Source organism: Tiliqua scincoides, chromosome 2 (genome assembly GCF_035046505.1).
Source record: "Tiliqua scincoides isolate rTilSci1 chromosome 2, rTilSci1.hap2, whole genome shotgun sequence".
NCBI lineage: Eukaryota > Metazoa > Chordata > Lepidosauria > Squamata > Scincidae > Tiliqua > Tiliqua scincoides.
Window position 1 is genome coordinate 245,293,737 of NC_089822.1, and position 26,289 is coordinate 245,320,025.

The 26,289-nt window shown below is 44.0% G+C and overlaps 1 protein-coding gene and 2 pseudogenes across 13 annotated transcripts in view; all 3 read left to right on the forward strand.

Moving 5' to 3' along the window:
* FHIT (fragile histidine triad diadenosine triphosphatase) overlaps positions 1-26,289 on the forward strand; it is a 1,225,929-nt gene that overhangs the window by 1,123,900 nt on the left and 75,740 nt on the right. The window lies entirely within an intron of this gene.
* On the forward strand, positions 1,818-1,934 carry LOC136642595 (5S ribosomal RNA; annotated as a pseudogene).
* Positions 12,624-12,742, forward strand: LOC136643515 (5S ribosomal RNA; annotated as a pseudogene).

Below are 26,289 nucleotides of genomic sequence, written 5' to 3' on the forward strand. Positions count from 1 at the left end.
ACTGGCTGCATAGTGGCAGGCCTGAAGCCTTGGCCAGAGCAAGCCAGCACAGCCCCCTGGGAACTTGGAGCTGATGCAACATCGGGTGATGTGCATCATGTGACATAATGTGAGTGTGTGAGTGTGTGACTGCACCTGCATAGTCAGCATGACTGTGCAGTATTTCCAGCACTGTGATTGGTCACTAGAAGTATAAGTTCCAGCAGGGGCAAGCAAAGTTGTGGGAGATGCAGAGTAGTGTTGAGCCGGAGGCTACATCCGTTGGAATTTAGAATTGTGTACTGTATGTACTATCTGGACATTGTAAATATTTTGTATATAATAAAGAAGGAGTGTGGTGGAGAACTTCTGCCTTTGAGTCCTTCTTTCTCGCCGGGAGCAGAGAGCGCTCCGACCTTGGGAGACAGGCACACAATAACAACTGGGCAGCTATCTGCGTGCCATGCCGTCGGCGGAGCTCCAGCAGCAGCAGATATCGGAGTGGAGTCCCAGCGGCCTGAGCACAGCAGCTCGCAACACTAACTCTCCCAGGAAGCCAGGACCACACTGTCTTCTTATCATTCACAGCGTATCCTCTTAATCCTCATTCCCATCGGTAACCAAGCATTAAGTTCAGTTAACAACATTTGCCCATGTTTTTCAAGGATTGAAAGAGTTGAACCTAATCCTATATGGGCTGTTTATGACTGTGGATCTATTAGTTTGCTGTCGTTTAAGACCCTGCTGTAATGGTGCAAGTGTGCCGCTGATGTGCATGACAGAACCACTGGAGGAAATGGCCAGCGGCTCCATGTGCACACCAAACTCGTCTGGACGCTCCACCAGCCCAGGTAAAATGGTGGAGGGGGCTGTTTGTGGGTGGTTTGGACCAGGGAGGGAGAGGGGAGCAGTGGGGAAAGGAATGGAGGGAGTGAATCTTGGCAGCAAAAGCTCATGCCAGATCCTGTACCTGATCTTCCAATCCATCTTGCCCCCTTCTTGGATTTACACTAGCAAAACAGCTGTCATGGGTCCAAGGAGACCCATAGGTGTCAGGTGGCCTACTGGAAGGGTGAGTAAACAGGATTTTTGCTTACCTCTCCCTGGCTATCTGATCGCCCTGCCACCACAGAATGCAATATAAACTCCACTGATGTAGCTGCATGGCAGAAGATGGTTGGGTTAGAATTGGGCTGTTAGTCGAACATGTTTATAATCACTACTTCTTGGAATTTTAAAAGGAAATATCCATTATCCTTACAAGATCATTTAAGAGATGCTATCAGGTCTAGCCCCATTTTCTATGGATCATGAAAACCCAGTTACTCTGTGCCCTGAACCAACTAGTTTACCTATCGTCGTTGTCTATGTACAGTGTGAATACTACTCCTAAACAGATTGAAGATAAACCTGTGGGAATGAACTACATTCCCTGACTTCAAACTATGATTATAAACCAATTCAAGTTTGTGTGTGTGTGTGTGTGTGTGGTTGTGTGTGTGTGTGTGTGTGTGTGTGAATTAATTTTCTTAATTTTAGAAGATTAATCGATTCATTAAGCAATTAAAAAGAATATTACATGATCTCATTACATGGGGCATTTGGTGAATATTTAATGATAGTAATCTGCATTCAATCAGTTAATCACGCTCAATAATTGATTAATGTTTTCAGTTCTAATTCAGATGTTTGGGGAATCACAGTGGAGGTCACTGTGTGCTAGTTAGTGAAAGATATTCTGTGTAGGATCACTCAGAGACCCTTAACCAGATATTGCTTTTCCATAAAAGGCCCTGATCCAAAGGATTTCCTTTTATGCATATGCATACAAGATGCTGGACAGCAACTGTTACCCTGCACATGCCTGATCTTGTCTGATCTTGGAAGCTAAGCAGGGTCAGGCCTGGTTAGTACTTGGATGGGAGACCACCTGGGAATACCAGGTGCTGTAGGCTTATACCATAGTCTTTCGAGTCTGAAGGTTGCCAACCACACAAGATGCTGCACACATGTTGCAGAGGCTAATGTGCATGATCGTGTGCATGTCCATGTTGAACTTTCAGAGATCAGCGTTTCTCAAACTGTGGGTCAGGACCCACATTTCATGGTGGGTCATGAGGTCCCGGAGGTCCCCCAATGAATACACAGGTGTTGTGAAGGTCAGATAACTAATTGCCTCAAGCCCTGAGGCTTTTCAAAAATCAGATAGCTGCTAACTGCCCTGCAAAGAGCTGTGCTCCTGCAGTTTGCAAGCTTGTATAAATATAAGGAAATGTTTGAGCCTCTTTTTCTGGGGTGGTTTTTTTCCAGTTCCGTCAATTGCAGGCAGTGGGGTCAGGTGAAGTCACATAACTAAGCCCCTCAAGCCTTGAGGCTATTCATTAGGGTGGTTATCTAGTTGTTTGCAAACAAACAAACAAACAAATACATAAAATATTATTTCTTTCTAGATCACCTTTTTTTTTTTAAGTCTCATAAAGCCAGGTGGGACCCAACAGAGTGCCATTTTAAAAAGTGGGTCCAGGTACTACAAAGTTTGAGAACCACAGAGTAGTTATGTACAGAGTAGTTATGTAATAGCACAGAGTGCTATGAGTAGAATCCTCTGTTTAGAAGGCGCCGTTTCAACTTGTTGAATGACAACAATGATAAGCTTTTAAGGCCACAAAAGCTGATCTGAAATCTGACAAGTGAAGAGAACTGACAAATAAAGAGACGGCTTCGCGAAAAGAGACTCGGTTGGTTTATTGCTTGTCGAGGAGCTTTTGGTAAACAAGCCTGGTGAGGTCAAGCCGCCCGACTTCCACTGGAAAACCCCCCTGCCCATAGCAAATAAAACGTCACCCTGGTTTCTTGTCAGTCCCGCCAGCAGAAATTTTATTTAGTCATAAATTTTACTAGATAAAGACCCCTTTAATATTTAATGATTCTGGCAGATTAAAATGAGAGCGAATCCCCCATTCAACCGTTGCAATATATATTTGCGTTTGGAAGACGGTCTGCAGAAGGTGAGGGAAAGATTGCATTTTCCTGGCAGGTTAACCAAACCGAACCGCTGACTTGAATGACTTCCAGCCCTTGAATGAGCAGAGCTGGACTGAGGCTAAGATGATAAATAATGACATCCACCGGTCCCAAAAATAGGTGCAAAGTACAGGGGATGTCTATTTTTGTTTTAAAGTTTTCTTTCTCTACACATTTGGTCTGGATCAAAGATACGTGTACAATTTTTTTGTCTGTTTAAGAATTCATTTGGTGCTCTTAATACAATGCCTCTCCCTTCCCCAACCCCTCAACTCCCAACAATCTTCCTCTACCACCTAGTGTTGGGATACAGTCTCAAGAGGATTTTCAGTAGAGTTCTCCTACAGCGCCATGGGGATGTCAAAAGCGATGCGTGCAGCATTGTTGTGTTTCACGTCTTGACATGTGTATGAGGGTTAGGTTTCCATTCGGTCCTGCAGGGTTTTATTATTCTGTGTTGACTTTTCATATTCTGCATACTGCCGTACCAGATTGCCATGAGGTTTGGTTTTCACTTGTTTTAAAAAAAAAAAAATGGCAAGGGCTTCTTCACTGCATGATTCCAGCCAGAAGCAGTGTCAGTGGCTGGACAGTTTGGGCATTGGCTGAAGTTCTACAGGCTCCCAGCTGCCCAAGCAGCTGACCTCTGATCCCGCTAAGCGGAGGCAGCAGCACATCCAACTCACTCATCCGAGCGACGACTGCTGTTTCCCCTGTGTCCTGCCTTCCCCAGCCACAGCTGAGCATCTTCCAAGGTCCCTGAAAAGTTCATGAGCAGGTGGGGCGGGTGAGAGGGGAGACTGCTTGGGCACCCCTCACTCAGCCCAACCGTGGTGCTGAGGAAAGGGCATCCTCTGATCACTTTCTCCCTTTCTGCAACCCCACTGGGGAAAGGAAGAGGAGGAATCTTAGAGGGTGCCTCTCCCTCTGTGCTTCAGCAGCCAAGTTTGCACCATGGCAGGGAAGTGTGACCATGTGAAAGCACAAAGGGTTAGTGAGCAGGGCCAGAACCGAGCTTGACCTAAGAGCTCCACCAACCTTGTCACCACTACTGATTCCAGGCAATAAGGGATTGTGTGTGTGTGTGTGTGTGCGTGTGTGCGCGCACGTGTGCGTGATGATGATGATGATGACATCAGCTAATCCAATCTGATTTTGTAAAGATGTTACTGGTTTGTTGGCAACCTTCAGTCTCGAAAGACTCTGGTATCGCGCTCTGAATGGTGGTTTTGGAACAGCGTCTAGTGTGGCTGAAAAGGCCAATTCGGGAGTGAATTACTCCCGTTATGTTACTGAAGGAAGACAAAACTCTCCCACTGGAAAGGAAAACAGATTGCATTCCTGTTACAAATGCCAGGAAAGATACTTCCAGTCATAGTGTCTTAAACATGTCATTGTCTGCTGGTGCTAATCAGCAAGACTTTTGCCCCCAGTCCAAGGGCCGAAATTATGCATGACTATTATATCAGCATGGCCACTGAACAGTTAAACCTTAGAACTTTTATTATGGAATGGAGCTAAACTCCACCCTTAGACATTTCTTTCTTGTTCTAGATACTCTAGTTCACCATTCTCCTCTCCTCCATACTTCCTTTGCTGCTCCATCGCTCTCTTCATCCCTCTCACCCAGGGAGATGGTCTCAGTTGACCTTAGGGATGGCCAGGTCTTGAACTAAGGTTTCATAAGGAGGTGTCATACCTGAAAAATCTCTTTATACTCATATGCCATGAACCTGGTGGCAGAGGCATCATTGACCTTAAATCCAGGGGAAAATATGGGAGAAGTTGTGAACTTGTTCTTTTATAAATTTTGTTCTTTTTGTGTATGCACAACAGACATTGAATTGCTTAGTCAGGGATGAGGCATAGTTCCGTAGCAGAACGCATGCTCTCATGAAGAAGCAGGGGTGTCACTAGGAGAGTATGGGGGTGCGGGGCACACCGGGTGACACCAATTGTGGGAGAGGCACCATGGGAAAAGCCTGCTGCATCTTCTGCCTGCTCCAGGTTGGTCACGAGAACACAAGGAAGCGACACAGCTCGCGGTGGCCAAGATGGCCAAGCAAGGGTGTCACCCCTTAGCAGCAGCTGCCAGAACCTTTTCTTCTGTGGTTTTCAGTCACTCTGAGCCATTTCTTGTGAATGACAGGCTGCTTTGTGCTCTGCAGAGGATAAGCAAGCTGGAAGTAATTGGTGGTGACGTGATGATGTCATCACATCATCGCCAATTACTTTTGCATCTGATCACTGGGTGGATGACACCACAAGTGACCGCAGCGGGTGAAATCAAAGGTAGCGATGCCACTGTGCAGAAGGTTAAAGGTTGTTTTACTTGGCATCTCCAGATAGGACTGGGAAAGACCTCCATCTGAGACCCTGGGGAGCTTCTGTCAATTAGTGAGCAATACTGACACATCTTTCTCTTAGTCAAGTTTATGTGTTCATATGAATTACTGGTGGTGCGGGATCTGCACTATAAAGTTCTACCCATTTTTTATTCTATGGGGAGTCTTCATTATTAAGAGGACATTTCCTTGGGAGTCGTAACAAATTTGTGCTAAATCCTTGAGAGGGAGAACCTGTGAAAGTTGTGTGCTAGCAAACACATGAAAACATTTTAAATACATGGGTTTTAAAAAAAATAAAATAATGCAAGCCTTAAGGCAACTAGTTTCCTGAAAACAGAGTATCTTATGGTTAGCGACTTAGAAAATTAATGCAAAAACACCATCTGCTAAACTTCAGATCTATGAATACCATGTGGTCTGCGGAGAATACAGGCTGCACGTGAAACTATTGATCCACCATCTGTTTCCAACATGATCCTTTAACTTTTATTTTTTGACTGTAATCGGTGTTATTTTAGTAATTTGACATTATACAGGGCTGAGATGCCCAGATCTGTCTGGGAAAAAAAGTGGTGTTTGGCTATGAGGAGGACTGCATGTCATGTATCTGTTGCATCTTTCAGCTGCTCTCCCATCACAGTATTCTGGGTGTGACAGGAGAGAGAAAAAAATGTCAGCACAATAAAAGTTTCTATTATAGCAGTCAGACTTTAAGATGCTGAAGACACACAAAAAAGTATACTGTGGCACCATTTCAGATGCAGATGCAACTTGGGCCAGGCCTCATATATCTGCCACAGAACTCTCCTATAGAGTCATTATCTCCATGTGGATGACTCTATTTAGGGACAGGTATTGGTTTGCCTGTCTGGGGGACCACTTTAAAGACTCCCCAGACTCCCTGACAGACGCCCCATGCCTGGCTTGCTTATACGTAATGGGAACAACTTGTTGAAACTCTGATAATAGGGAGTAGATATTCCTATACTATCAAGAAGGAAGACAGCCAATCCTCCTCCTCCATAAAAGAGGAAGGGGAACATTTGGTACCTGTAACATGCAAAATGGCAAAGATTGGATTTTCTCTGTAAACCTCAGTGGCCTCTGGGAAGCTCACAAGCAGGAAATGTAAGGAGAACTCCTTTCCCACAATTGCGCCCCTGCAACTGGTATTCAGAGGCATACTGCTTCTGAACCTGGAGGTAGCACATAGTTAACATGACTACTAGCCATTGATACAAATGTCCTTTGTGAATTTGTATAATCTCCTTTAAAACTCATCTAAGTTAGTGACCATTGCCACCCCTTGTGACAACAAATCCCACAGATTAATTTTGCGCTGGTGAAGAAGTACTTCTTTTTGTCCATCGTGAATGGACTAGTTTCACTGAATGCCCAAGGTTTAGGTTTGTGAAAGAGAGAGATAACAGGTCTCTTGTTATCTGGTGTGGTCCCTGGGCATTTGGTGGGCCACTGTGAGATACAGGAAGCTGGACTAGATGGGCCTATGGCCTGATCCAGTGGGGCACTGAGCCTTGCGTCAGCCCAGCTGAGTCAATGCAAGGTTCTGGGGTGGGCAGGGAGGAGGTGGGGAGGAGGCATTCTGGGACAGGGGGAGGGCGGGTGGTAGGTGGCCCCAGGGGCAGGTGGGATGGGGAGTGGGAGGCAGGGCTGGGCTGGGACCCAGCAGTTATACCAGATCCCAAGCCACTTCAAGCCACTCCTATCTCCTCGGACTTGTGCCTTCTCAGGAGGTGACTCAAGTTCAAGGAGATCCATAGGAGCAAGGGTGTTTTACCCAGAGGTAAGGGGAAAAATTTCCCCTTACCTCTGGCGGAGCCACTTTGGGCCCCTATCCTATGCTGGATACAGTGCAAGTGTTCCAGCACAGGACAGGCTAGCGTGTTCCAGCACAGGATAGGATTGCACCCCAAATCACCTTACTTCTAGGTGATTCTTCATAATCTTACTTAAGATGCCCCCATGTACATCACTTTGCACATATTTACCCTGAACCACATTTGCCCTCCCCCTTTTTTTTGTCCATTCACTCAGTTTGAAGAGATTGTGTTGGAGCTCTCCACAATCTGCTTAGCTTATGACAACCCTTAGTTTGGTGTCATCTTCAGCCACCTCACTCTTTAGGGCAAACTCCAAATCATTTATGAACAAGTTAAAAAACCTGATCCCAGTACAGATCCTTGGGGAACTCCACTACACTTGCGTAATAAAGAAATGCTCAAGGAATTCTTTGTGTTTTGGTTTTGATCTGTCGATTATGATGAAAGTTGACATTCATTATGAATTTCTAACTCAATTTTGTATCCTTGATCACTTGATTCTGATATTACCCTACAAGGGCTGCTCAGTAATGCATTCGCCTATAGAAAAGCACATTTGATCTACAGAAACTAATAATGTTTTTATGTGATACTAATCACAAAAATGATTTGGGAGAGGAGGAAGTCATCCTGTTTTGGGGATTGTAATAGCTCTTCTCAACTTATTTTCTACTCATTCTTGTAGCTCTTCTTTGATTATCATCTTGCATCCAAGATCCTTCCCCCCCTTATTAATTTATCTGAGTTTGCTCTTAATATGGTGAACTCTGCAGTTCTTTTGTGATTGCAAATTAGGAAGTAGCTAATTGCAGCTCTGTTAACAAAACACTTTCCAGAATGGAAAGCCACCCATCCGAACGTGTGTGTAAACATCTGGTGAAGGGTATGAAGTACAGCTCACTGCGTAAAGGAGTTAAAGGAGACTCACATTGACAGTCCCGCTTAATCAGACCCTGCCATAAATTTAAAAAGTTATGAAATGCTTATAAGCCCAGGGACTAAGGTGCTCAAAGACAATTACCAACTAAACATTTCATTAATGAAATTATGATTAATTATAATTACTAATTAAAATTCAGGATTATGATGTTGGTTTTGAGCATTAACAGGAGTAATGGCATTACCATTTTTAATGAACCACAATATGGAAAATTATAGTACAACTTAAAAAAAAATAAAAAAATAAAAAGCCTGCTGTACGATTAGCAGTTATTGTTTAAGCCCAGAGGCGCCAACATTTTCCCTGCTGGTGAACTTAAGTTAAGTAAGTTTAATGTGCTCTAATTTAATAACTAATCATAGCCTTTCTTCAGCTGGGGAACTGATACCCGGTTTTTATTTTCCAAGAACAAAGGAGCAGGCTGAAGCAGCTGCTGGGAAATGGGTGCTGATAGACCGAGCTGCAGTCTCCAAAGAAAGAGATTTTGGTCCTGTTTTGCCTTCCATTTGGATTTCGAATTATTGCGTCGCACTGAATATTTCCTTAATTAATCAGGGATTAGAAGTTAAATTGCCAACGTCGATTTCCGTAGTACAACTGCAGGGTGGCCTTTTGCAAGGCACGTGCTCCGTAGTCACCGGCAAGATGTCTTTCTTTCAGCAATTAATATGCAGGCATATTAGTAAAATGTCAAATTCCCACCGGAACTCCCCATTTGACTTACATCATTAAGCCTCTTTAGGATTCATTAGCCAAAGACAGATCCCTTAAACTATTTGGTGTTATTCACCTTTTCATACATAATGCAACATGTGGGCTTAAATAAGAGCCTTCATTTGCATCAGATTGCTGGCATTGTTTTTGCTGGGTTGTGCTGTGGGTGTCAGCTTGTGAGCTGGCTTCATTTGAGCTGCCCTATATTAAGAGATAATAGCCTCCCCCCTCCCCCCTCCCCCCTCCCCCGTTGCATCTATCTCTTAGCATTTCAATGTACTTATTTGAAGCATACAGTGGTATGTCTTCTTATGGAGCTGCAAATTTGAAAAGCACCTTATGAATCATCCAGCGCTCCTCCCATGCCATCGGCCACTTCCCTGCTCTGAACTCTGCCCTATCTGAATCATCCAATGGGAATTGTGTGTCCTCTCAAGCCATCTCTGCCCAACATTGCAAATTTGCAACAGGGATCAAATGTGTACACCAGTGGGCTGGGCAGAACTGGGTTAATGGCCTCTACAGTCAGAATTCTTCCAAGGTTCTGCAGTCTGTCTGAGAAATTCTTCCGGGGTTTTAGCCTAGCAGAGACCTCCAAATTCACCTTAAAATTATACCTCTGGGTTGAATTTGTCAGCCACTCCAAATTCCTTCTCTAGCTTTTCAGCTTTGACTTCAAGTAGGAATGGATGGCAACCTTCAGTCTCGAAAGACTATGGTATAAGCCTACAGCACCCAGGCGGTCTCCCATCCAAGTACTAACCAGGCCTGACCCTGCTTAACTTCCTAGATCAGATGAGATCGGACATGTGCAGGGAAGTGTGAGAAGAATATCACACCTTCATTCCCCTTGGTCTTAGTTTGAGCCTCCAGTTTCTTGTTGTGATGTCAAGGCTTTTTGTCCAATTAGTGTGATTCAGAGTTGAGAGCCCAGAGGACTGTTCTTCCTTCCTAGACAACCTGGGTACCTCTGTTGCCAAGTTCCTCCCAGTAGCTTTGTGGAACCATTAATCATTTGATTCCATGTTCTGCACCAGCCATGCTCTTTGCTCTCCACCAAGAGTGATCAGTTATGCTTCCCTGACCATGTGCTGTGGCTGGAGCCATTAGCCATTCAACTGATGCTGTCACCTCAGGCAGCAGATTGATGGGGGCACCCACTTCTGTCTTTGAGGAGCAGAGGCTGGCACAGCACCTGGTATGGACAGGAGCAGCATTTGCACACTGCCTGGGGTCTTGGGCCCGGTCTTGGGTTAGCCCTGGTCATGACCGATGCTCTCAGCATTGTGTTTGCTCCACCGTTCCTCTAACCTCAGACCACTGTCTCAGAGATGGAGATCTGCCATCCTGTATGATTATTGTTCCTCTCTTAAAACCATTGATGATGAGAATTCTTGAACTGTCCTAAATAGGGCAGGAGGGCAGGAGGTCTGGCTCAGTTGGTAGAACTGCCGCCTTGTATGCCTGAAGATCTGAGGCTGCCAGTTCGAAACAACCGGAAGTACCCGAGAACTGACGACACGCTGATATACTGATGAGCTGACCCTCAGTGGCAGAGAGGAGTTGCCGTCAAGTGGAGCGTGGGAGGCGAAGGGCCAGAGAGAGGCCAGACCGGGAAGGAATTCAGCTGGAAGGAGGAGTTCTATGAAAGACTAGAACTATTCAATGTAAAAATCCCTATGGGGGTTTAGAACAGACTGCCTATGTAAACCGCCTTAGATTAAAGTCTGAGGAGAAATCTGAGGACCAAAGAAAGGTGGTATATAAATGCCTGTATAATAAATAAATAAATAAATAAATAAATAAATAAATAAATAAATAAATAGTATAGTCCATCACTCAGCTGTTCTCAAGCTGTCTAAAAACAGATATGTTTTGTCACTGAACTGCACAGATGGGGAAGCCAAAGAGACATGGGGGGAAGTTACTTGCTTCTGTTCCCATTGACCTGGCTCGTGACAGTTCCTGACATTCAGTTGCATTCGCTTCAGGAATGTTCTTTTGCTTATGGCAATGAATGGCTTCCTGGTTTCTGAAGACTGCTCGAACCCACCATGCTTTAGATCAGTGTTTTTCAACCTGTTTCTCCAGAGGTACCACTTCTTATGTTGCAATTGTTTTGAGGGCCACCAATACCTAAAACACTGGGGTCATGACATCACTTCCAGGTTTGCAAAGCTTGGAGTGGTCGCTTCACTTTGAGAAGCAGTTGCTGCACTGTTTTGACAAGTGCTTGTGAGAACAGGGTGTAGTGACTCTGCGAAGCTTGGAGCAGCTACAGAACAGGACAGAGCAACTACTTTTTGGTTTTGCTCCGGTTGGTCATTTTTTCACTGAAGTGATGTCATGGCCCTAGGCACTGTGGCTCCCTGCGTACCACTGGACAACACCTCACATACCAACTGGTTGAAAACGCTGCTTTAGACAGTACTCTAGTTTTATTGCTTCTTGAATGAAAATGGTAAGGGATAGCACAAATCTCTGGGATGTCCTACCAGATAACCATTTATGAAGTGTACATTGCTGATGTGGGCATAAAAGCCAAAAGGAAGTGAATGGTCTATAGCAGGGATGTCAAACATAAGGCCTGGGGGCTGGATGCGGCCCGCAGAAGCTTATTATACGGCCCTCAGGCTTTCAGCTGCTGAATAGTGCTGAGGTGTTACTTCTGAAAGGGCAGCCCACATGAAAATTGGGCTCTCCCATATCTTGAAATATGATCAAGATTTGTATATTTTCTCTTTTGCTATTTGCAGCTAATGAGTTCCTCTTTTTTTTTTTTTTTTTTTTTTACAATACAGTACTTTATTTATTTATTACAGATGCAGGTAAGGAAAATTAGATAGACTTAGGGCTGGGACTACATATGTTACACACAAGGGTGGTGGCTATCGATTACAACATACATTAATCCAAACGAAATTATTCATCAATACAAAAATGTTCATATTCATTAATCTACTGGTTAATAGTTTAACTAAACAATCAATATTTTTTCTCTAACCTTATCTATCCCATCATAAAAAGGCTTCAAATTTTTACTTATACATTCTTCTTGCCATTAAACTAACATCTAAAATAAAATCTCTTATTTGATTCTTAATTTCTAATATCACATCTAAAAAAAATATCTCCAATTACAATGGTATTACCCTTCGCCTATCCACCACATATAATAAAAAATTCCCTCAATTCTTTACTCATCCCACAGCTAATGAGTTCCTAAGTGAGCAAAAAAATGTTTATTTTTGGTTATGACCTGTTTAATGACATTCTTGCCTAATGACATCACTTCCGGCCCTCAGCAAGCATCATGAATGCTATGTGGCCCTTCCTATGAAATGAGTTTGACACCCCTGGTCTATAGCATCTACTTACATGTGCCAAGGCAAGGATGAATAGGGCTTCCTGTTTCTGAGTGGGGAGATTGGACTGTGTAGTCTCTGAAGTGTTTCACAACCCTGTGATTCTGTGAATAAGAAGAGAGCAACAACAAAACCCTTAATGATCCACAGAGTACAAAACTTATACGCAGCAATTAAATATCCCTCTGCTAATTAGCCATAATTATCAGCTTCTAAGCAAACTGCCATGTGCCACATTTGATAGTGTTGTTGACCTTTTTGGGTGTACTTGGGTGGGTGGAAAAGAACCCATAGAAATAAGGTGGAGTGAAAGGAGTGATTAATTTGGGCAAGTCAGGGAATATAGTATAAATTAACACATCTGTGCCTAGTAGAGTTCAGATTGGTTTTTATGGAGAAGGCTGGACATCGGTTTTGAGGAAATGTTACCCTGCACATGCCCGATCTCATCTGATCTCAGAAGCTAAGCAGGGTCAGGCCTGGTTAGTACTTGGATGGGAGACTGCCTGGGAATACCGGGTGCTGTAGGCTTATACCATAGTCTTTCAAGACTGAAGGTTGCCAACCAACCATTATAATACACAACTAGGGGCATGCTTTTGTTTCAGACCAAAGGGGGAAATGAACCAAATTGGGTCTATTGTGCTCATTTTTATTTGTCGCAAATGCAGTGGCTGCACAAATGGGGGTGGTCTCTGAATGAAATAAATGGTGCATTCCATTCATTTTGTGGTTAAAGCGGACCTTTCCTTATGAAATGGTAGGGCCATCTAGCAGTAAGATGTCTCTTAGGCCCCAATCCTAACCAACTTTCCAACTCTGACATAGCTTTGCCAATGGGGAATGTGCAGCATCTTGCAATTGGGAAGGGTAGTCATGGAGGCCTCCTCAGGTAACAGAAAGTTTGTTCCTTTACCTTAGATCTGCATTGCCCTTACCTCACTGCTGGAAAGTTGGTTAGGATTGCCCCCTAAGTCCTAGTGCAGAACATCAAGGGAATAGCCATTCCTCCCTGTCGACATCTGTACACAGTGGCATACAAGCCATTGGTAGAACTACCCTCCATTCAAATGCACTGTCAATACATTCCTATGTGTTGCTGTCCCATTCATCCCATTTAGTGCATCGCATTGAGTTTAATAGGGCTTGCTCTCAAATTAACAAGCATGGGATAGCAGTTTATGGCCCCAGTCCTATCCCCCATCATTTATGACAATGCAGCCATGCTGATGAGGCCCATAGCAATGGTGGAAGGGCAATCAGGAGGCCAGAAGTGAGTAAAAATATTTTGTACTTATCCGTGCCTCCTGGTGAACTATGGGTCTCCTTGGATCTTCATCGGCTATACTCATCCTTTTTCAACCACTGTGCCGTGGCACACTGGTGTGCTGTGAGTGGTCCCCAGGTGTGCCACAGAAATTTGGGGGAAGGTCATTTATTAATAGGGCCAATTGGAGATGTGAGTCCCCACTGGCAGCATGGTGTCAATTGTCAAAAGCCTGGTGGTGTGCCTTGACCATTTTAATGCCTTGTCAGTGTGCCATGAGATGGAAAAGGTTGAAAATCACTGGGCTATATAGCTGGCATGTCCGAGGAGAGAAAAGGGGCAGAGCAGGTTCAAAAAGGGGATAGGAGTCTGGTGTGTGCTGGTATGGCCTCCCTACTCTCTGCTCCCCCCTCTCTGCTCACAACATACCTTGCTACCAACTTATTGGATTCCGTGCAGCCGTTTTTAAGTTGCTTTGGAAGATAGGATCAGAATGAATGTTTAAATTGCAGCAAGGAAGGTTTTGATTAAACATTAGGAAGAAATTCCTAATGGTATGAACTTTTCACTGTTTGGCAGTCAAACATTCTGCTTAGAAAGGTGCTCATCTCTCCATCATTGGAGGTCTTTAAGCAGAGACTGGATAGCCACCTATTGGGGATATTGTACTTGTGAACAGCCTGGATTGACAGAGGGCTGGACTTGATGATCTTGAAGGCCCCTTCCAACTCTGATTCTATGATTCTATAAAATAGGAAGAAAAGACATGTACGCCATCCTGACTTCCTTGGAGGGAGGGTGGTATTGAATATAGGATGTCAGCTCAAGACCCTTGTCAAGTCACCCTCTCCCCCAGTCTGAATGGGGAGAAAACCCTATGCACTCTCATCCCAACTAGGATGAGCTCGAGCAAAATCTATTAATAACAGCAATCAGAGACATACTCTCACCTTTGATTGTGTTAATTCCCCGAAGATGCTGAGTTTTCATTAACATTTTGTGGTGGTGGTTTCAGTCGGAGCCCCTCGGCTTCCTTTTGTATATTTCCAGGCTGTCATTTTCTATAAGCCCTTAGCCGATCACACACTAGATATAAAGCAGTGATGTGATTCTAATGTGATTTCAAACTCATCTGTTGAAATACATTTCCCTGGCCCTGAAAATGATTCTATTCACTTTTTTTTCTTCTTCAAGTTTGCTCCAGATGTATGTGACTGCACATTTGACTTCCCCTCTGAGGATGTCTGCCGCTGTTGTTTATCAGATTCTACATTTTGTAAATTACTAGAGCATAGCACCAATAAATAAATCCTACCTTAAAGTCCATGCCAGTCAAAACATTTTTCACAGTTTTATGGGGAGACATACTTTGTTTTTATGCGGCTGTCTCCTTCTGAACTAATTTTATTACCATACATCAAGCTTTAAAGACCATCTCATGTGAAGTTTTGCCAATGCGTTCCTGCTGCTGAAGTGCTAAGTATCCTTATTTATTTGCCAGTATTTACTTAGGAGCATTTGCAGTGACAGCCAAACGTACGACCGGCTCAGTGGAAAACCATTCTTTTAAGGTTCAGCAGGCTGGAGTTCAAAGGAGACTCAAGCAGGTGGGAGCCTGGAACGTGGCTCTGTGCCCACTCAGGCATCCACGGTTGTTCAGGCATGACTCCAGAGCTTAATGACTAGATTATTAGCGCATTGAAGGCTGCTTCCCATCCTACAAGTTTAACCTGAGAGCTGAGAGCAGAAAACAGCATTCAGGAAACTCAACAGCATAGAACCGGGGTGACCAAATGGCAGCTTTCAAGCTACATGCGGCTCTTTGAACATATAATGTGTGGCTGAGCTCCTTTTTGCATCATAGTTATTATAAAGGTAATATAAGGTAAATAAGAACTTTCCAAGCTTTAGAGTGATTTTCTGAGTTTAAACTGAGTCCACTGGATTAAAACGTAAGTTTAATGTTCATGGCGAGTAACATCCACGAAAGCTGAGTGTTGGGAGAGTTAGGACAGACAGAAGAAAATATTTCTTTACCCAGCGTGTAATTAGTCTGTGGAACTCCTTGCCACAGGAAGTAGTGATGGCATCTTGCCTGGATGCCTTTAAGAGGGGATTGAACAAATTTCTGGAGGAAAAGTTCATTACAGGTTACAAGTCATAGTAGGTTTGTGGAAGCTAGGTTTTAGAAGCGGGCTGTCTCTGATTGCCAGATGCAGGAGAGGGCACCAGGAAGCAGGTTGTGCCTGTTGTCTTGTGTGCTCCCTGGGGCATTTGGTGGGCCACTGCGAGATACAGGAAGCTGGACGATGGGCCTTTGGCCTGATCCAATGGGCTCTTCATATGCTATCTCACTGGGTTATTGTGAAGACTAAAGAGGTAGGGGGAAACAGGGCAGGTGACAATGGGGGGAGGTGGGTGGATCAGGTTCTAGGAGGAAGGGCAGGATCAGCAGTGGGTCCCCAGTCTCATGCTTCATTCATTCATTGGGGTTGTGGCATGGAAAGGGTTGAATTCCACTGCACTGAGGAGGGCACCAGGTCACAGGCTGTGTCTGCTGTCTAGTGTGTTCCCTGAAGCATTTGGTGGGCCACTGCGAGATACAGGAAGCTGGACTAGATGAGCCTTTGGCCTGATCCAGCAGGGCTCTTCTTATGTAAAATGAACTTAAAAAATTTTAATGCTTCATAAAACTTGTGGCTCCCAAACAGCTTCCTCAAACAGCTGAACTTTATCATATGTGGCTCTTACGTTAAGCAAGTTTGGCCACCCATGGTATAGAATGCCCTCTAGAACCTTGATTCTCATTCTCTGCTTTCCCCCCTCATTCCAGGGGCTGCCTTTCACAGAGTCAGTTTCTTTGTAAAGGGATACACATATAAGACAATGTCCTCTCTTATGATGTGAAGAGCACTGGCCCATCCAGCACAGGTTTGCCTATACGGATTGACAGCAGCTCTCCAAGCTTCTGGACAGGGATTTTTCTCCAGCCATTCCTGGAGATGCAGAGCATGTAGAAAGCCTCACTGAGCTGCAGACTCCTCCTCTACTGGAGAATTCATATCAGTTTAAGAATTACAACTTGAGCAAGGTGAACAGTAAGGGGAATGGGCAAGCAGAGGGAAGTCTGTAAAACAGCTTCAGTTCCCCCAAAACAAAGAGTATGTAGCTCTCCAAGGCTGCTTTCTTCCAGCCAATTGCAAACTCAGACTTTTTTTTTTAAACTCGGTTACCTGCCATCCATCGAAATGTCTCTGTCCTGCTTCCCATCCCATATACAAGCAGACACCAACACTAATATTAGCACCAGTCCTGTGCATGGGTACAACTGACCTTCAACTGAGCAGGCAAGCAAGCATCTGACTGAGCAAAAGCCTGGACAAAATGTCATTTCTCGATGCTCAAGAGCGTCATTTCCACTTAAGCAGAGCTGACAGTATCTCTTCTGTATCAAGCATGCTCTTCTCACCATCAGCCCCCTTTCCGTCCTGTCATACTGGGTTTAGTGCTTGTGATCTGGGGATAAGTGAAAACACAGGTATGGGATCCACAGATACAAGGGCCTCCTGTATTTCTTTACCCTGTGTGTAATTAGTCTGTGGAACTCCTTGCCACAGGACATGGAAATGGTGTCTTATCTAGATGCCTTTAAAAGGCTAATATTATAATGCCGTTGTACAAATCTATGGTAAGGCCACACCTGGAGTATTTTGTCCAGTTCTGGTCGACGCATCTCCAAAAAGACATAGTGGAAATGGAAAAGGTGCAAAAGAGAGCGACTAAGATGATTACGGGGCTGGGGCAGCTTCCTTATGAGCAAAGGCTACAGCGTTTGGGCCTCTTCAGCCTAGAAAAGAGACGCCTGAGGGGGGACATGATTGAGACATACAAAATTATGCAGGGGATGGACAGAGTGGATAGGGAGATACTCTTTACACTCTCACATAACACCAGAACCAGGGGACATCCACTGAAATTGAGTGTTGGGAGAGTTAGAACAGACAAAAGAAAATATTTCTTTACTCAGCGTGTGGTCAGTCTGTGGAACTCCTTGCCACAGGATGTGGTGCTGGCGTCTAGACTAGACGCCTTTAAAAGGGGATTGGACAAGTTTCTGGAGGAAAAATCCATTATGGGGTACAAGCCATGATGTGTATGCACAACCTCCTGATTTTAGGAATGGGCTATGTCAGAATGCCAGTGCAAGGGAGGGCACCAGGATGCAGATCTCTTGTTATCTGATGTGCTCCCTGGGGCATTTGGTGGGCCGCTGTGAGATACAGGAAGCTGGACTAGATGGGCCTATGGCCTGATCCAGTGGGGCTGTTCTTATGTTCTTATGTTCGGATTGGACAGATTTCTGGGGGAAAGTTCTTTGCAGGTTACAATATGTGTAACCTCCTGGTTTTAGAAGTAGGCTGCCTCAGAATGTCTACCTCAGAATGTCAGATGCAAAGGAGTGGCACCAGGATGCATGTCTCTTGCAGGTCTCTTGTCTTGTGTGCTCCTGGAAGCATCTGGTGAGCTGCCTGTGAGAAACAGGAAGCTGGACTAGATGGACCTTTAGCCAGATCCAGTGGGGCTCTCTTATGTTCTTATGGTCTTAAGGTGAAGGAGAACGTTTTGTCCTTGATGCGAGGAGGCCAGAAAACAAGAAAAGTTTGTATTTGGGCCTTTTGAGGATGCTGAAGGGGTTTCAGACATTCAACCTGAATGCTTGAAAGGGTGCACATGCTTTTTGCAAGAGGGCTCCACCAGCACCTCCGTTTAGCTAAATGGATCCTGTTCCTGCCCATGTGCGAATAAGACTGCTGCGTTAGTGGTGCAATTAAAATGGAACCAAATGTGAAGAGAGTACCTGGAATCGCACTGAATGACCTTCTTCGATGTAGAGATGCCAACCCGAAATTATGTCTGACCGTTAACTCTCTGCTTCACCTGGGAGGTTTGACAGCCCATTATAAGGGCCTTTACTGATTTTTTTTTTAAAAGCTTCCTCGCTCTATTATTTCTTTCTTTTGACAAGTTTCTTTTGATGAAATAAATGGGGAGTTCTTGCCTATTATAGGGAAAGCTGTTTTGTTGTTAAAGATGACCCACAAAGATTACATTGTTGGAATCTGGTGCATTACCTTTGTGAGTCTCTTTCATGGCTTTCCAGATGATAACTATTGTTATTTTGGTCTGAGGATTACTTATCGAAATTATGAGAAAGGTGGAGACGGTCCTTCAAAGGACTTTGCTTTGTTCTCACAGTGCTCTCAGAAAAATAAAATGTGTTTCCCCACGGCTTGGCCCCCAGCATTTGCGGTGTTTTCATCTCACTTTTCACCCCATATGGGGATGCACACACGTACACCCCAATGATGAGAAATGTGGCAATACTGTGCATGATTTGAAAATAATTTTTCACTGCCGTTGGGAGCCACAGCTCACAACCATCAGCCTTTTCCATCAAGGGAAGCAGAGTCGCCATCACTCAAAGAGATACAGAGCTTGATTCCTATCAAACACTACATTACTGCATTACATGAAATAGATGGTGGGCTTTTGCTCCACGCGCATTTTAAGTACCTCATTAGTTCTCTATACATCTCGGCTTGTCAGGAGAAATTGATCTCATTACTATGTTATGCAAATGAGTGCATTTTTGAGGTTTTACATATGTGCTTCTATTCAAGCAGCCAATTTGTTGGAACTCGGGTCCCCTCTGATTAGCAGGAGAAAGGACAAAAGACCCTTTCTTCCTCTTCTCAAAACTGAATACGTCTATTGTGCGAATCAGTACTATAAGCTTTTTTAAAAATTTAATTTTCCTCCCCAGTTTTATTATTTCAGAACTTCTAAAGCTACAGTTGCAATTCAAATGCAAGTATATACCGAGTACCCATAATTCCTCCCTACTGCTGCCCGTCTCTAATTCCTATATACTCAAATAGTAGTTGTTTCTTAAACAATGGTAGTCACATGATACTAGCACACTGCCTTGGACCAGATCAGAATATACCCTTACCTAATCCACTTGTCTCTGTGAGAGCATGCCTTCCCCCTCCCCGCCTAGCCCACGCAACCTGTTCTACCTCTTATGCCACAGAATGCCAGTGTGTAGGCATCACACTGTGCACATGTAAAACCTAGTGCATATAGGCCCAAATTAGGTGGCTGACATTTCAAGCAAAACCTGAGAATCAGCTGCACCCTCTGGGCTTAACTGCATTAGATTTTGCATGCATTAACATGTAAGAACATTACGCCCATATATGGATATCAGTAGTAGAACAGGCACATCAGGTGTGTGAGGGGAAAAAGCATATGTACTATATGTGTAGTCATGTGGTGTCAGTGGTTGACCAATGTAAGTTCTGGCCAAGGGCCCAGATGCATCAGAGGTCCCATCTAGCCAGGCCAACCTCTGATCTCTGTGCAAGTGGCAAAGGTAGTGTCTGATGTACCATCAAGGGGTGCTTTCAGCATCAACAACCTGGTGGCATTACTCTGTGTAGTGTAGTGGATCTGAGTAAATGGCATTGTCTCATCTGGTTCACATTTCTTAAAGGGAAAGGAAACAAGAAAGGGGTGGCTGGCTATAATGTAATTTTATGTATGAACCCACATCATATTTCCAAAGCTTGTTATTGCATTTTTCAGTGATGGTTAAACAATTAGAGTTCCAACCTCGTCTTCAAAATAAAGCAGTTCAGGTCTAGCCCAGTTAATGCTCATTCATATTTGTAGCTCTGCATATACCACAAAGTGTCAAAAAGCTCCAAGGAAGAACACAGGAAGAGCCCTGCTGGATCAGGCCAAAAGGCCCATCTAGTCCAGCTTCCTGAATCTCATAGTGGCCCACCAGATGCTTTAAGGAGCACACAAGACAACAAGACACCTGCTTCCTGTTTCCACTCCTTTGCATCTGACATTCTGAAGCAGTCTACTTCTAAAAGTCACTTTCAGAACAGGATTGTTTGCCTTCCAAAGGCAAAGTTCCCCAGGATTTAATCTTAAAGATGATTACAGAAGTTCTCTGTTCCTGTTGATCTGATCAAACACATTTTGTGACTTTCCCAAACTCCCAGCTTCCCTCAACTCCTCCCTTGTTTGGAGGGGGGGGGGGGAGATACCTATTTAGTACATCAAGCATGTACTTTGAAATATTTACAGTTTACAGCTTGCTTTTCTTGGCGTAATAATAATTTTAGAAAAAAGAGGGCTGCTCATTCTCGTAATTTTCACATTTATTCTGGATTGGCGTTTTTCCCACCAACCCTTTTAGCATAAGCCAGGTGTCAACAGAAGGCTCAGTGTGTTTGTGATCATTAAGCAGCATTAAAAGCTATCATTGAGCCACAGAATGAAATGAGAACATTGGGTAGTCTGCTACCTGCAAAGTAATTATTGTCTGACACATTTACAGTCCCTGAACTAACAATCCAGTTTTACCCAGAAAAAAAGGTACACTGTGTTATATTACAAAATCTTGCTGTGATGCTCATATTTCGCATTTGCATTAAGATAATTTAATTTAAGTACACAGAGAGGAATCCAGTCACTGTTCTAATCATTATCGCAAGCCTGGCAGTGGAGGGGGGTAAAAAAGTCACAAATAGGGTTTTGCAAATAATTTGCTAGTGTGGTGTGAAATCCTTTTTATTTTAAAGCAAGCTTCTTTCCTATTAACCCTCGTTGTCCCTTCCTAGAGAAACCTGGCAATGTTGTGTGCCTAAAACTTATATAGTTATTTTACTTCAAAAATGATACAATATTTTTTTTCTCAGGATCGTTTTGAAAACGATGCGAGAGGACTAGAAAAAACATCCTGAAAAAGACTTTTCCTCAATGGAAGCGTTTATATATTGGAGATCAATTTTCTGATAGGGTTCTATACTCTGAAAAGATACCTTGTAATTTCAGCAAACACAGATGCTCGAAATAGGGATAGATATTCAGTACTCGAGACATGATTTATAGGCCTTTTACACAAACTCAAAGATTTCCATTGCTTTCAGTAGGCTGCTGAATCTAGGAAGAAGGACGTGTTCCTTCACATTCAGTAAATGCACCTAAGAGATCACTGCACTTGTAAAGGTCATCCAAACCAATGCTCTGTCCCAGTGGTCTGCTCTGGGTGAGGAAGCTCTGATGTATCTTGGCCTCTCTCACACGTACATCAGTTTCCCACTTCATTGAAATGTGCACATATGAAAGCGCATTCCGGTGTCCTTTGCGGCATATGAATATGCTCCGTTCATCCAAATAAAAGGGGCGCTATGCTCACACCACGAGACCGTTAAATAACATTTCAGAGGTCACAAAATGGTAGACTCCTAAAAAGCTAGAAGCTGCTTCCATTCATATAGTTGCTCTGCCCCAATGGCCAGGTGCCATCTTTTTCCTGCCCTGATGGATCTGTTACCCTGTTGGTTGAAGCAACTCAGCAGTCCAGCTTGCAAGGGAAGTCCTCCCTGAGCTCAAGCCGCAGAAGGGCCATTGGAATTGTCCCCTTCAAACTGGCCTTTGAAACCAGAAGCTAGTTTAAAACTAGGTTTGCAGAACTGCGGTAACATGAGCTAAGCTCCATAAACTGGATGGTTTTCTTGTAGTAATAGTTGTGTGTGCTCTTGCATACATGCCCCCACCCATCTGCACACAATGCATTTCAATGAATCTCATCTGAAGGTAAGGGAAAACAATCTGTGTTCTCACAATCACTTATATTGGTCACTAGATCTCACTCGAGGCCACATATATAGTAGGGTTGTTCTCCTTCACAGAATTGCAGACTTTTTTTTTTTCTTGTGCCCATATGCAAACCCCTCTTTTCTCAAGGTTGATTCAGGCTTCTGCTGATGAAGGTGCTGTCGTTCCATGGTGTGCATAGATACTGTAAATCAGGGGTCTCCAAATCCCAGCGCGGGGACCAGATGTGGCCCATGACAAACTTCTATCCAGCCCACGACAAGTCTCCGGTCCCTGGCAAACCTCTGGCCCACTCAACTGAACGTGACCAGAGCTGTGCTCCAATTGCTTCTAGAGGGTGTTCTGAGGGCCAGGGAAACCATGCACCTCCCGTCAGACCTTCTAAAGGTTTAAAAACATCACTTCTTGGTTTCCTGACAAACCAGAAGTGATGTTTTGAGGCCATCTGAAGACCTTAGGCTTTCTAATGTATTTATTTAAATTTTATATTTAAAATTTATTTATTTTTCTGGCCCTCGACACTGTGCCAGATATTTGACGTGGCCCTCTGGCCTAAAAGTTTAGAGACCCCTGCTGTAGATGAAAGGGAGGACCCTTTGCTTGGGTTCTGATTCTATTTAGTTAAGTTTCTGGGGGGGGGGGACACCTGATCAAACCACATTCAAATTTATGGTGCCAGAGCAATGGTTCTCAAACTTTCTAAAGGCCCTAGAGGTTGCTGCCTGATTTATAAATGCCCAGGGGGTGTGACTATAATGGTGATTGGGCAGCAAGGAGCAGTTTCTTTAACCCTTGATGCGCATAGCCTAATCTGCCCTGTCAGTTTCACAAACGACCCAATGGTGGGTCCCAGACCCATAGTTTCTGAGAACCATTGTGCTAGAGCAGAGGTGTCAAACATAAGGCCCCCAGAAGCAATTTATCCAGCCCCCATTATAATTGGGCTCGCTCAGTTTGATAATTGGGTTCTTTCATATCCTCAAAAAATGATTTGCGAATTTTCTCTTCTGCCATTTGCAGCTAATGAATTTCTGTGTAAGAACAAAGTGCTTATTTCTGGCCATCATTTGCTTAATGATGTCACTTTCTACTTAATGATGTCACTTCTGGCCCTCAGCAGCACCATGAATGCTAACTTCGGCCCTCTGTATGAAATGAGTTTGACATCCCTTGTGCTAGAGTCTTCTGAAGAGCCAGATGGAGAGTCAAATAAATAAGGAAGAGGGAGAGTATTGACATTCCTGTCTTTGGATATTCTTGTTTGACTTTCTTAAGTGGAGGGGCCATAGCTGACTGATGGGACACATGATCATGTGTAGCTGAAACTGTATTGGTTAATCTCACTCAATTTTATCTGTACTGCCTGACACTGCACATGTTCGCTTGAGTTTCAGATAGGGAACTTTCCCAGACCATCTAGAGATTCCAGGGACTGAGTCTGGGATCTTCTGCCTGCAAAGCATGTATTCTACCACTCAACTGTATATAGCCCATCTCACATGCTTTGCAGCCTGAAGCCTTGATGTTCACTTTCTCTCACCTGCAGTAAAAGGGTCGGATAGCAGATGAGGACAACCTCTGCCTGGTTCCCTGGGTGGCTCAGAGACCCAGCCAGTCTTAATAACCCCCACTAGCTAGAGAGACCCCTGTGCTCACTCAGCATTAAGTAGCTTCATATATTCATGCCATCATTTCCTTTGGCTGTGAAGGCATTCTAGCAGATAAAGCAAAAAAAAGAAAGAAAAAGAGAAAAGAAACCTTCAAAATCTATATTTCAATGTTTGTAGAAATTACTCATAACACGTGCCTGTTGTCAAAGACATTTGAACGAATTTAGGGTATTTTGGGGGTGCTGAATCAAAAAATGGCATCACTTTAGCCTGATTAGCTCTAAATTAGGGGGTATGGCTTAGCCACTTTATATGCTGATTCAACCATCTTCCTCGTAAGGATGCCAACACCATGGCTTCCTCACGAGGAAGCTGCATGAATCGGTGTATAAGGGTGGCTATGCAGTACCCCCAAATCTAAAGCCAGTTGGGAAAAACCAATGCCATTTTTTGATTCAGCACTGCAAATATATTCAAAAACAGGTCTAACTTAGAGTGTAGCTGGTTGGCGTGTACTTGGTCTGTGGAATTCCTTGCCACAGGATCAGCGTGTAGTTGGTCTGTGGAACTCCCTGCCACAGGATGGTGGTGATGGCATTGGGACTGGGTGCCTTTAAAAGGGGATTGGACAAATTTCTGGAGGAAAAAACCTTCACAGGTTACAAGCCATGATGTGTATGTGCAACCTCCTGATTTTCGAAATGAGTTATGTCAGAATGCCAGATGCAAGGGAGGGCATCAGGATGCAGGTCTCTTACTGTCTTGTGTGCTCCCTGGGGCATTTGGTGAGCCACTGTGAGATACAGGAAGCTGGACTAGATGGGCCTATGGCCTGATCCAGCAGGGCTGTTCTTATGCTCTTAACTTTTACAAAACAAAATGCACGTACGCCCATGTAATTATTTCACAGATCTTGTGGAGTGGTTCAAACCTTGTTTGTTGTGCTTCCCATGTTTGTGACCATCATCTTGCAGATGTAAGCTGACTCCATTCTCAGGGAAGCTGATTTGCATGTCTCAGGGAGGTCTATCAACCAGCTCAGAATGGAGGAACTGCTCTAAAGTTTCTCTACATCCATCACTGTCTATTGAGATTTCCTGGGAAGAAATTAACTGTTGACAAAAGGGGTAATGCAATTTACTTTAAGAACATAAGAACAGCCCCTCTGGATCAGGCCATAGGCCCATCTAGTCCAGCTTCCTGTATCTCCCAGCGGCCCACCAAATGCCTCAGGGAGCACACCAGATAACAAGAGACCTGCATCCTGGTGCCCTCCCTTGCACTGGCATTCTAACATAGCCCATTTCTAAAATCAGGAGATTGCACATACACATCATGGCTTGTAACCCATAATGGATTTCTGCAATCAGTCACTATTGACTAAGAGAGCGAAGCCTTGGCACTACCTTGCATGTGGTTATAAAAGATTATTCTCTTCTTCCAGTGGTTGTCCTTGTCTATTACCTTCCCATTTTTTTCAGTTGCATAGGAGCTATGAGAATGTAATACTTTCCACCAGTGACTGTGTCAGGAATGCATTTGATCCGGAAGGTAGTAGTTCTGGAAGCATGCCATGCAGACTGGATTAGAGAGATAGGGGGCCCATGTGAGCATTGTATTATCCCTGGGATGAGTACAGGAATTGCACACTGCCAGCTGCTTTGCAAATGGAAGCCAACTCTTTAAACCCTGTTGATATCTTTGACAAAGAGGCAGTGCTATTGTTTCTGATATTTCCTCAAAAAATAAATACACTCTGTCAAGATAGCTCAACAATCAAGCATTTCATCACAAGGCTTGCAGTGATTTATGTTGGCTTTAATTCCATTATTAGTTCAGTTAATAAAAATGCTCTTTTAGCCATCCACTAAAACGTGCAGGAATATTAATTTCGTGGAAAACGTCCAGGAGAGCTCTATTAGTTTGCTTCCATTAAGGTAACATTATGGACTTTTAATGAAGCCTTTCATTATCATGATTTGTGTTGACCCCTATTGTGAATGGATATATGAAAACCATTCTCAACGTCTTCAAAAAAGAAAAGAAGTACAATTTGTTAAGGGAGAAATTATCATTACGAAGTTTTAAAAAATACATTTTGTTTCATTCGATCTTACTTTGCATAATTCACAAAAGACTTTGTCACAGTGCAGACTTGGACTATGAGATCTCACAAGGTGTAGGGTCTTTGTAGCACTGCACTGGGTGACACTGCTGGAGAGGGTGACACTGGAGGTGCCGCAGCAGGTGACTGGCTCCGCAGCACCACGGTAAGCAGCTGATCTGGAAAGCTGGCCCTGTGCTTGTGAGAGGATGGGGCCAGAGCGAAACTGGAAGGGGCAGGGCAATGGAGCACCAAGCCCAATGATGCGACTGATCTAAGTAGTTATGATAACTGAAACAGGTGCAGTCAGCACATCAGTCGGAGCTCGCCCAAAGCATTGGGACCACTGCCACCACCTGAGTTTGTAGAAGCACACTTATGTCCAAATGGTTGGCAACCT